Source organism: Oryctolagus cuniculus, chromosome 9, assembly GCF_964237555.1.
Source record: "Oryctolagus cuniculus chromosome 9, mOryCun1.1, whole genome shotgun sequence".
In the NCBI taxonomy this organism is placed as follows: domain Eukaryota; kingdom Metazoa; phylum Chordata; class Mammalia; order Lagomorpha; family Leporidae; genus Oryctolagus; species Oryctolagus cuniculus.
Genome location: NC_091440.1, coordinates 29,839,212 through 29,851,338, shown reverse-complemented (window position 1 = coordinate 29,851,338; position 12,127 = coordinate 29,839,212).

Here is a 12,127-nt window from a genome sequence, read left to right as displayed (position 1 = left end):
TGTATCACTATTGTATAGAAGAATAGTAGAAATTAAGCCTTACATAATGATAGATTAATAAGAAGGGATTATTTAGTTGGTGTACAATAATTCTTATTTCTGGGAAAAAGTAAATTTGACAATGTGCTTTGGGAAATTTTATACTATCCTTGCTTTCTTTTTGCTTTTTTCCAGCCATGGCATTGAATCAGTAGATGATAGCAGATGAGAGCTGCTTTCTATCCCCATCTGTCTCTCTTTCTTTCTCTGCATCTTTTCCTTTCAATCAAATTAATAATTGGAACCACATAAGAGTAAAAGCATGGGAATAAATCCTAAGTGTCACACAGCAAGGTGGAGTGACTACTGCTCACATTAAATACATTACGTGTTTTATGAATAAATAAAAGAAAGAACACAATCAAAAAGTAATGTAAAGAAGATAAGATGTTGTTTACCACAATTTAATTGGATAATATTGTATTCATGTATTGAAATGTCACACCACAGTCCATAAATATGTATAATTAGTGTTAACTAAAAAGAAGATATCTCATTTGATATATAGGATAAACAATTAGAAAATGTTTAAGGTGTTATCACAAATACTAATATGATCTTTGGAAGTAGTTTAATTAAGATAATATGGAAACAGCAGCAGTGGTCTTTTTTTTTTTTTTTTAGTCATGTTAAGTGGATTCATCTTTTTCTCTATTATTGTCTTCCACTGAATTCTATTTATCTTTTTTATGCCTGTACTTAGACTTTTTTTATATTTACAACTAGTCTGGATTTTTGTCTGTATTTTCATAAATCTCCCATTCCTTGTTTAAAATAACAGAATGTAATTTTTTTCCAAATAGAAATTACTAATGACTGAATCATTACTTTTCAGCTCCTGAGAAAGGGGTTGTGCCTGCTTGCTTTTTAAACTGATTTTTCTGACCTAGATACTACTGAAAAGTTATCCATGGAAACAAAAATACGTTGGCCTCTGTGTCTCCTGATTTTTTATTTCAAGGTGCAGACAGCATTACAATTATTCAGTTTGACAGTACAATTTTGTCAGGTTAAATCAAACTAAGCTTCTTTCCAAAATATTCAAATATGCCCCAGGTGTGAAAGCATAAGAAAATAGTATTAGATAAGGCTTATAGAAAATAGATATGTATATATAATTTTAAAATTTCTGAACTTATCATTTTAAAATAATTATAATTACTTTGATGCTCTACTGAATAATTTTCTAACATTTTACATGTTCTTTTAGGATCTATATTCTTAAGTAGCTTTGGGTTATACTAGCACTATAAAATAAGTTACAAAAGTTTACATTTCAACCCTTGAAATGTAACATTTTACGTAAAATGAGTGATTCGCTATTGCCTATTGGTTTGTTTATTTTACCCACTAAAGGCTTGTGGCTTAATTACATTTTGAGTATAGATTCCTTCCCGAATAGCCTATAATTTTTCTTATAATATATAATAAATCTTTGTTAATCTCTATTATGCTAGACCAGAGGTTGACAATTATTTTCAGTAAAAAGAAAAGCAGAAAATATTTTAGGCTGTCTGATATGTGCTATCTTGTAATGATTCATCTCTGCGTTATACGTATAAAGTACCCACAGAATGATCGTGACTGTGTTTCAAAATAACTGATAAAAAATACCAAAGCAGGCACGGTGTTGAAATGGGTTAAGCTGCCAAATCCCAAATAAGAGTGCTAGTTTGAGTCCTGGTTACTCTGCATCTGACCCAGCTTCTTACTAATGCATCCTAGGAAGAAGGCAGCACGTCGTGTTCCAGAAGGTGTGTCCCTGCCCTCTCTGTGGGAGAACCATATGGAATTCTGGGTTCCTCGGAGTTCCATTTGGAAAGTGAACCAGAAGATGAAGGATATTCTCTCCCTTTCAGGTAGACGGAAATTAAAAAAAAAAAAGTAAAATACAATGTTTTATTAATCAGCTGAGACACAACTACATATATTAGCCTAGACCTACGCAGGAAGAGGAGCATCAATAGCTTGGTCTTCCAAACTCTACTCTTGTCCCACTGAAGTTCTTCAAAGGGAAGTGAAATGCATTTTCTTTGCAGAAAGTTATACTTGCTTTCTTTAAATCACATCTTTGCTTGTAAGTCGATTTTATATCAAGAATGTTCCTCTTTATTACCGAAACTATTGGGTATTGAAGTCCATGATTTCAAACTTTTCCAGAAACTTCTTGATCCCAGCAGAATCTTACACTAAAGTTTTTCACTGTGAATCCTTTAGGAAACTTTTCTTTTTCTTCTTTTAGATTTTCCATTGATCTTGGCTGTCCTTTATTATGTATTCACTGGTAATGTCTGCTCTGTGATAATCTTACAGGAGCACCTTCCTGTTTATGATGCATTATTGAATGAAATATTATACAGCACACAACTATTTTCTCATTACTGAAAGTAGTTTGCCCGTTACATACATTGGACATTTGCTTTCCTCTTATTCCTTGGATTTTCTCTTTACTTTTTCTTTTTTCTTTCTTTTTTTTTTTTTTTTTTTTTTTTGTACAGAAGCATTTTAGTGGATGCAATCTGGTTCTTGTATTTATGCTTTTGGGGTCATAGCCAGAACATTCCTTTCTATGATCAAGGACAAAAAAATGCAACTTCACTACAGTTATGCTCAAGGTTTTAATCCATTTTGATTGAAATTTTGTATATAAATTGAGATACAGAAAAATTCTTATGAATGTGGCTTTCCCATTATGTATCAAAAATCATCATTATTTGGTGTAAATTCTTGACATCATTGTTGAAAATCAATTCACTATAAATATGCAGGGTTATTTCTGGGTTCTCTGTTATTTTCCATTGGTCAATACCACTATATTTTGGCCACGGTCATACTGTTTTCATTACTATATGAATTTTGTAAATCGTTTTCAGATCAAGTGGTATGATAAATACAACTTAGTTTTTTTACTCAATTATTTTGTCTATTCTATACTTTCTGTATTTACTATGAATTTTAGATTATTTTTCTTTCTGTAAAGCATACCATTTGAGTTTTGATGGGAATTACATATAATCTGTGCATCATTTTGGATAATATGGACATGATGACAATGTTAATTTTTTTGAAAGCATGGACCTATGTTATTTTTCCATTTGTGTCTTCAATATCTTTAACCTTTTTCATAGTTTTTCAGGTTTCTAAAATCCTTGGAAAATTTGATACTACGATTTCATTTTAATATTTTGATGTGCTTTTTAAATGTGACTGCTCTCTTGATTTCTTCCCAGATAATTATTCCTAGTGTATGGATATGCTATTAATTTTTCCATATAGATTCTTCTATCCTACAGCCTTACTGAGCTCATTTATTATTTCTAACAACTTTTGATGTGAGTTTTAAGGTCTTACAGCACATTTAAAGGATCATTTAGCATGATCAAGTGGGATTCATTTCTACAATGAAAGATGATTCCAGATATGCAAATTATTAACTGTAATATACCACAATAATGGAATGAATGACAAAAAGACGAATGTTTTAATAGATAAATAAAGAGCATTTGCCAAAATGAAGCATCATTTCATGATGAAAATCCTTAAAAAATAATAAATTAAACAACAAAATAAAGGCCATGCACCACAAGTGCATAACTCACATCATTCTCACTGGAGAGAAATTGAAGAACATTTATCAAAGATAAAGAACAAGGCAAAAATATTCATTCTCACCACTTCTGTTTAATACTGAAGGTCCTAGCCAGAGGAATCAGACAAATAAGTAAATAAATGGCATCCAAGTATGAAAGGGGTTAAATTGTCACTATAGAGGATGAGATTTTATGTAACACTGCCACAGTCAAAAGTTAATTTTTTTTTTTTTTTTGACAGGCAGAGTGGACAGTGAGAGAGAGACAGAGAGAAAGGTCTTCCTTTGCCGTTGGTTCACCCTCCAATGGCCACCGCGGCTGGTGCACTGCGTTGATCCGATGGCAGTAGCCAGGTGCTTATCCTGGTCTCCCATGGGGTGCAGGGCCCAAGCACTTGGGCCATCCTCCACTGCACTCCTGGGCCACAGCAGAGAGCTGGCCTGGAAGAGGGGCAACCGGGACAGAATCCGGCGCCCCGACCGGGACTAGAACCTGGTGTGCCGGCGCCGCAAGGCGGAGGATTAGCCTAGTGACCCGTGGTGCTGGCCTAAAAGTTAAAATTTTTCACCTCCTCAGAGAAAATACATTTTTTTTGGTTATAAGGCCTTCAACTGTTTGGAGGAAGCCTATCTACATTACCAAGGATAATATCCTTTACATGAGTCAATGAATGGTAAATGCTAAGCACATCTGCAAAATATCTTCCAGTGTTGCTGAAACTAAAGTTTTATTAAATATCTGAACATTATACATCAGCTAATTTTACATATAGGATTAACCATCACTTTCCACCCTTGTCCACTTTGCATCCATATGTGTGTGTTTCCTAAACCATATTTTATCCTAGTCGTCTCTTCCTAGATTTTTGGTCATTGATTTTTCTCATTTCTTGTCTTTCAGTTGTATCCAGTCCCTATGTCTGGTATTACATGTTGTTTTAATTCTGGGTCAAAATCTCTCCCTGCTCTTCTTATACAAATGCCAGTCACATTAGAGTAATGGCCTATCTAAATCGATTGTGATTTCATGTTAAAGTAAGGACAAGGAATCATATCTGCAATAAATTTATTTCTAAACAAAGATATAATCCTAAGTAATTGTGGCTGGGATTTCAAAGCATCCTTTGTTTAGACAGATTTCAACCTTTTGAAATAAACAAAAGAGTGCTCCCTGCAATTTCATTTAATGATCCAACATTGTTCAGTTTTGGCTAAAAAAATTCCTTTAATAACTTTTATATTTTTGATTGTGTCCTAGAAAATGAAGCTTTTAAAAAATCTATATCCTGATAATTAGGACTTATAATCTGTAAAGCAGATGCATATCACAGCAATTATTTTACTAAAATGTATTTTTATTTTTAACTTTGATTTGTACAGAAATACATAGTTTGAGGGAGCACAGATTAAAATTACACTTGTGAGGCTGGACCTGGGGCATTGCAGGTAAAGCTGCCACCTCCAGTGCCGACATCCCATATGGGTGCCAATTCGAATCCTGGCTGCTCTACTTCTGATCCAGCTATCTGCGATGGCCTGGGAAAGCAGTAGAGGATGTCCCAAGTCTCGTGTGGGAGACCCGGAGGAAGCTCCTGGCTCCTGGCTTGGGATCAGCACAACTCCGGCTTTGCGGCCAACTGGGGAGTGAACCAGCGGATGGAAGACCTCTCTGTCTCTCCTACTCTCTCTGTGTAACTCTGACTTTCAAATAAATCAATAAATCTTTAAAAAAAATCACATTGGTGTTCAAGAAGTTAGAAAACTTGCTGAGTAAATGGAAAGATGATAAAGATTATAGCTTGCCCATAGCTACGCAAGTTGTAATAAAATATAGAAGAAAAGTGAAATGAAATGTGAACAGTACAAACAACTATGAGAGAATAAAAGCTATGATATCTGCACAGGAAATTATATGTAGGAAAATGTATATGCTTATGAGTCTTTGGGTATATGTATACTGTATATGTGTGTGTGTGTGTGTGTGTATGTACCATAAGTGCACAGGTATATCCACATGCAGTGTGTGCAATAAAACAATAAAGGGATGCTGGATTATATACTTTATAGATATGGTAAGAATGCTAACTGTTAGTTGTTCTTTGATGGTAGTTTTTACTGGCTTTATTTTATGTTTATAATTCAACAGAAAAGGTTGACAAATCTTTGTCTGTTAATTTCATTTTTCCAGTACAAAAATGTAAATTTTGTATATTAGTATTATTGTATGTGCTCCATTGTTGAATTGATTGAAACAATTTAATCAAGAAAGGAATATAGTACACTTTAAAGTTTTATTGAATATTTTCAAAAAGGTTTGTAAAAATGCCCATAGTAACTTCATTTTTAGTAACCCAGAACTGGAAACACAAAAGCCAAATGACCATGAACAAATGAATGGATAAACACATTCTGACATTTGCAAATATGGAACACTACACGGCAATAAAAAGGCAATAAAAAGGAATGAAATGTTGATACATGCAAAATATGGTCTCATCTCAAAAGAGTTATGCTCAGCAAAAGAATCAAGACATAACTGATGCATGCTGAATGACTCTATTTATATAAACTCAGAAAATGTCAAATCTATCTTTACTGTTGAAAGGGAGATCTGTGGTTGTCCATTACAGGGTATAACAGGAACTGGGAAGGAGGAATGATGAAGGGGCATGAGTGGAACTGATGTGAAAAATGGATAATGTCAATGTTTTCATTGTAGTAATGCTGTTATTATGACATACATCTAATTATATACATATATACATACATTACAGATATAACATACATATATGTTTATGTATGAACATGCACACATATATGTATGTCTTAAAAACTGAAACATGCTTGGGAAGCTTTGAATATATAAATTGTATTAGTGTTCAATGTTATCAAGGGATGTCAAGATAAGTAATATGGACTTCTGGAAACTTAAACCAATGATAAACTCAGTTGCACTTGAATGTTGGGTATAATATCCTTAGTATGCAAACAGTAGGGAATTAACCAGAATGTATCATTTTTAATCCTCTTTCCTATTTTATAAATAGCAATATTCAGTTTCAGTCTTGATTTAGTGCAGTGTAAATATCATACTCGTTGTCATACTATACCTGTATGGCAATGCTTCATTTGAATGTTATACAAACATCATAATTTCCAACTATTTTGATAAATATAATAAGTAAATAAATAAATACTATTTTGAGCATACATTGGAAGGTAGTTAGGATGTATTTATAATTGTTATAAAGGTGTCAGACAATCTACAATGATTCAGGGGGCTGCCGTCATCGTAAAGTTTTATAAACCCAGTCATCTGAAATATGTTTACTTATTGCAGCCAAGTTAAATTTTTAAAGTATTTGATTACAATTGAATTTCAATATATGCTACAAATAAGAAAGAAGTAGAGTACTTTGAAGGTCAGTTATATTCTACAAGTAGCCCAGCTACATCAACAACTGTGCTCATAACAGCTGTGTCTGGTGTCTATGGTGGGTAAATGCACCATGTATTGTCTCAGCAAACAAGTTTATTTTTTTTTTGAAAATGTATTAATTTATTTAAAAGGCAGAATTACAGAGAGGCTAAGGGGGAGAGAGACAGAGAGAGAGAATCTTGCATCCACTGGTTCACTTCCCAAGTGGCCGATTTGAAGCCAGGAATCAGGAGCTTAAATGGCACTCATAGAGCTTAAACCAGCACTACAGGCAGAGGCTTTATCTCCTATGCCAAATCACCGACCCCAGCAAACAATTCTGTCACACGTATGACTCTACAGTTCTAGAACAAGAAGGATATTCTGTTGCACTTGACACTTATACACCTTGTGAACACCTATAACTTAATCAAGGTAAGCTTGTTTCTGGTAGTGAGTAAATATATAACTTTAGGACATGAAGTATTTACCCAGAACTGTCCACCACAAACATGATACCATCACATCCACCAAATCCTAGTCTTTGTTCATCATACAGACAATCATGTAAATAAAATGCCTAAGGTTCATCTAGTATTAGGCCACATAAAGTACAGACATCACACAACATGCCAAATTAACAAATGTCTCTCACCAAAGACCTTTAGATCATCTATCATTTCTAACACAATGGTTCCTCACCAGCTCACAAATAATATCTCATGAAGGTTTGCTAAAGTAGCTGCAAGGGGTAAATAAACATGGATATATCTACTTACTGTAGAGAGCCACTTATATAATTTTTCAAAAATAGCTGCATTATGATCCCACTAATAAAAGCCTTTAAAATATATTGTTTTACTTTGAGGATTATATATTCTCATCCTCTTTGTTTATAGGAATTCAAAGTAAAGATTCACTTGTAATTGTGGACAAAGCAAAATGGTTGACTTGTTATTGGCCAGCAAAGAAGAATGAAAGAAATTGGGAGATCAGAGATGTTATTTGGGTAGACTGAGAGGAAAGGTAATACAGGGTGTGCCTTTCAAACCACATATCAATGCCCACACAAAATAAATAAATTTCTCAGAAGAACACTAGTGAACTAAGTGACTACAATGGCCTGTGTGGATCCTCAGCCTGGCAATTCAGACGCTGTGCAATGGGCCTATGAAAAGACTAGCAAGGGAAACAGAGGAAGAGGCTGTATCTGAGCTTGGCATAGAGGTTCTCATTCTCCATGGGTGAACTAACCCTTGTCACTCATCTCAAATTCCCAGAGTGGGTTGAAACTAAATCAATAATATTAAATAATCCATTGAACACTATAATTAGCTACTTTGTGAAAGAATAATTATATAAGACTCATTCATATCTGAAAAAAAAATGTTGGACTGCATGTGGTAAGTGCTGGCTTTTTATCCTAAAGTTCCCTGGCCAGTGTTAACTTTTAAGGCCTCAGAAAATGTCAGAATTACTGATTTAGATTTCTTCAGAAAATTGTATTTGATCAAAAGTTATACTTGATCACAAAGAATGTATTGACAATGGGCCTATAACCATGAATTCATTTGTTATAATGTATAGTGGCAACATAAACATTCCACCTAATCCTTAACTTCTGATTCTTTTCTAAATTAGGTGTAGGCATTTTTTTCTTGTGAGAGAAATCATTCAGATAAAGTCATTTAATGTCACATTTACTTTTCTCCCCTCCAATGAAAAAAATTACTTTTTGGATTTTTTTATGCATTTTTTCATAGCAAAAACTCTGCTGACACACTCCTAGTAAAATTTTCTACTACAGCATCTTTTAAAAACCTGAGACATTTAAATAAATCATAAACATGAAAATTAAGACAAATAAACAGATATATACATTATATTTCTATATTTTAAATCATATATAAAATGTTATAATCAATCACAATTCACATCTTCAGAAAAATGTGGTCATAAATGAGGAAAAGAAAAATACACATTAATAGAAAAATATATATATTATAAAAATTAAAGTATAATTGGTTACAAAAACCCCCTAAATGTTTGGAAGGCACATTTAATGCTATATCATAAGTGGAATTTATCCTTTCTAAAGAGAAAGAAGAAAATAAATGTTGAAAGGAAAGGGAAATCCCAAAGTTTCATGAATTGTCCATCATGGAAAAAGAATTGCAGGCAGACGGAAGAGAGAAACCACATGAGAAGAAATAAATAAAGCAGTTAATGAAAGGTACACACAGTAGAGTCCCTATAAGTTACAGACATAAATACACACGCGTAAATCTAGTAAATGCACGTCAGTAAACTCCATTTGCCTATAAGGAAAGATTTAATTTTGAAAGGATGATGAATTGTATAAAACAACCAAGGAAATTGTCAAAAGGAGGCAACATTACACAAAATAATGAATTCAAGAACTAAAAGGGCTGACACTGCGGCCTAGCAGGTAAAGCTGCCCCCTGCAGGAACATTATCTCATATGGGCAGCAGTTAGTTTTCTGCCTGCTCCACTTCCAGTCCAGCTCTGTGATAATGTTCCTGGGAAAGCAGCAGCAGATGACCCAAGTGCTTGGGCCCTGTACCCACGTGTGGGAGACCTGGAAGAAGTTACTGGCTCCTGGCTTCAAGTTGGCCCAGCTCCAGCAGTTGTGGCCATTTGGAGAGTGACAAGTGTATAGAAGATCTCTCTCTCTCTCTCTCTCTCTCTCTCTCTTGCTCTGTGCCTCTGCCTCTCCGTCTCTGGAGCTCTGCCTTTCAATAAATAAATAAATATTTTTAATAAAAGAACCATAAGTAAATTGAGGGCAACAAATGACATTATATAATATAAAATATGTAAACTTTTAGATTACACTGATTTAAATATATATATATATATATCACTGAATTTCTAATGAAATGACAAATATGAGGAACATATGTATTACTTCAAGTTTAAACAATTTTAAGTCAGATTTAAGCAGTTTTACATATTGCATGCATGCAAAGATGCAGCTACAGCCATTCATTACCTAACAATCATCATTTTGATGAAAGCAAACCTGGAAAATTAGTCCTTATGAGCATTCTCCATTAAACGACTTGTCTTTTCCACTGTTTATGGGTCATATTGAGTTTAAACTATTATGTCTTCTTCCAATAATCACACTTATATTTGAAATGATTGTGACTATTGGTTTAATTACTTCCTAGTGAGCCACTAAAACTAGAAAGAAAAAAAGGTGGATCAGAGTATTCATTGTATTTTAATTCTAGATGACCAGCAAATGGTAATAATGCAATTATGTATTACTAATTGCAGGGACACTTCTGTAAATGTCAGAAAACTTATTTTTATGCATTATTTGCTATGAAAATTTCTGATATATTGTTCTTAAATACTGTCAGATACTTTTGCCTTTGGTCATGCATTTATACTAACAAGGTATTATTATCAGAGCTGAATGGTTACTGGTGTTCATTTTTTCTCTGTGGAATCCTACGCAAAAGCATTATTGTTAATCAAAATATGAGGCACACATGTCTAATTCATTGGCAAACTCATCACAAACAAAATGCAAAATCCTAATGTAGACTAAACTTCCTTTGTACAAAGGTTGTTTTACTGATGCTTAATGGAATGGCATATGATCTTGAAAATGGTTATTAATAATATAGTTGACTATTTTCTCATTCAAAATTATTTTAGTGAAAATATTAATGTACTATCCCTAAGTGATTTTTCACATGCATAAAGAGAAAACTTAATGATTGGCAGGATGAGGAGCTAAACATATGTGGAAAAGAAATATACTTTGGAAGATGGCACGATTTATCAAGTAGGAGTAACAATAAATATAGAATTGTTGTAGGAGTAAAACTGGGAACAGTTAAAGAAAAATAAGTGAGGGTTTCAAAATAACAAAGAATAACATGTATGTGGATTATTTAAATAACCAAATAAGGACAAACACATTTGAATTTACTTTTTTGAATGAGGAAAATTTTTTTAACATCTGTTCTCATCTTACTGTTATTTTGACAGCAGGTTTTTTTCCTCTGTTTTTAATTTAAATTTCTAATGTGCCAATAATCCTATTTGGTATTGCTAGCCAAGGATACTAAAGACATGCTTGAAATTGCCTTGTCCTCTTCCTTTTCCTGCTTCTTCTTTCCTCCATCTGTCTTTAACTTTATCTTTCCAGTTTTATTGTTGGTGATGTTTTTCTGTGGCATAAAATGCAACACAGTTCTATATTAAAAGATAGTTTGGTGTCAGGAGTTTGGCCTAGCAGTTCAGATGTTTGGCAGTCAATTCTAACAGCTCAGGTGATCCAGTTCTAACCAATCACAATAGGATCCCTTGTCTGAAGCCCATTTAGATCCCTGCTCCCCTGCTTACCATCCAGTTTCCTGTCAGTGTGTCTGAGAAGGCAATGAATGACGACTCAAGCAGTTGGCCCCTGACCTCTAGTGGGAGACCCTGATGGAGTTCCAGGGACTTATATTTAGCCTCATCCAGAATTGCCTGTTGCAGGTATTTGGGTAATGATTCAGCAAATTGAAGATCTGTGTATTTATCTCTGCCTCTCCTTCTCTCGATAACTCTTTCAAATAAAAAAAAATACATTTTCAAACATAGGATTTTTTTTAAAAGATTTATTTATCTGTTTGAAAGTCAGCGCTACACAGAGACAGAGAGGCAGAGAGAGAGAGGTCTTCCATCTGCTGGTTCATTCACCAACTGGCCGCAAAGGCTGGAGCTATTTTGATCAAAAGCCTGGAGCCAGGTGTTTCTTCCAGGTCTCCCACGTGGGTGCAGGGTCCCAAGGACTTGGGCCATCTTCTACTGCTTTCCCAGGCCATAGCAGAGAGCTGGATCAGAACTGGAGCAGCTGGGACTAGAAAAAGTGCCAATACGGGATGTCAGGCTGCAGCTTTACCCACTATGCCACAGTGCTGGCCCCTATAATGTATATTTTAGGATAGGCATCTGGAGAGTGAAATGTAGATATTGGACTGTTTTATCTATCTGGCACTTTACTTTTTAAATAAAGTGAAAATTCCTAAATAAAAATTTTAAATTTAAATTACAATGT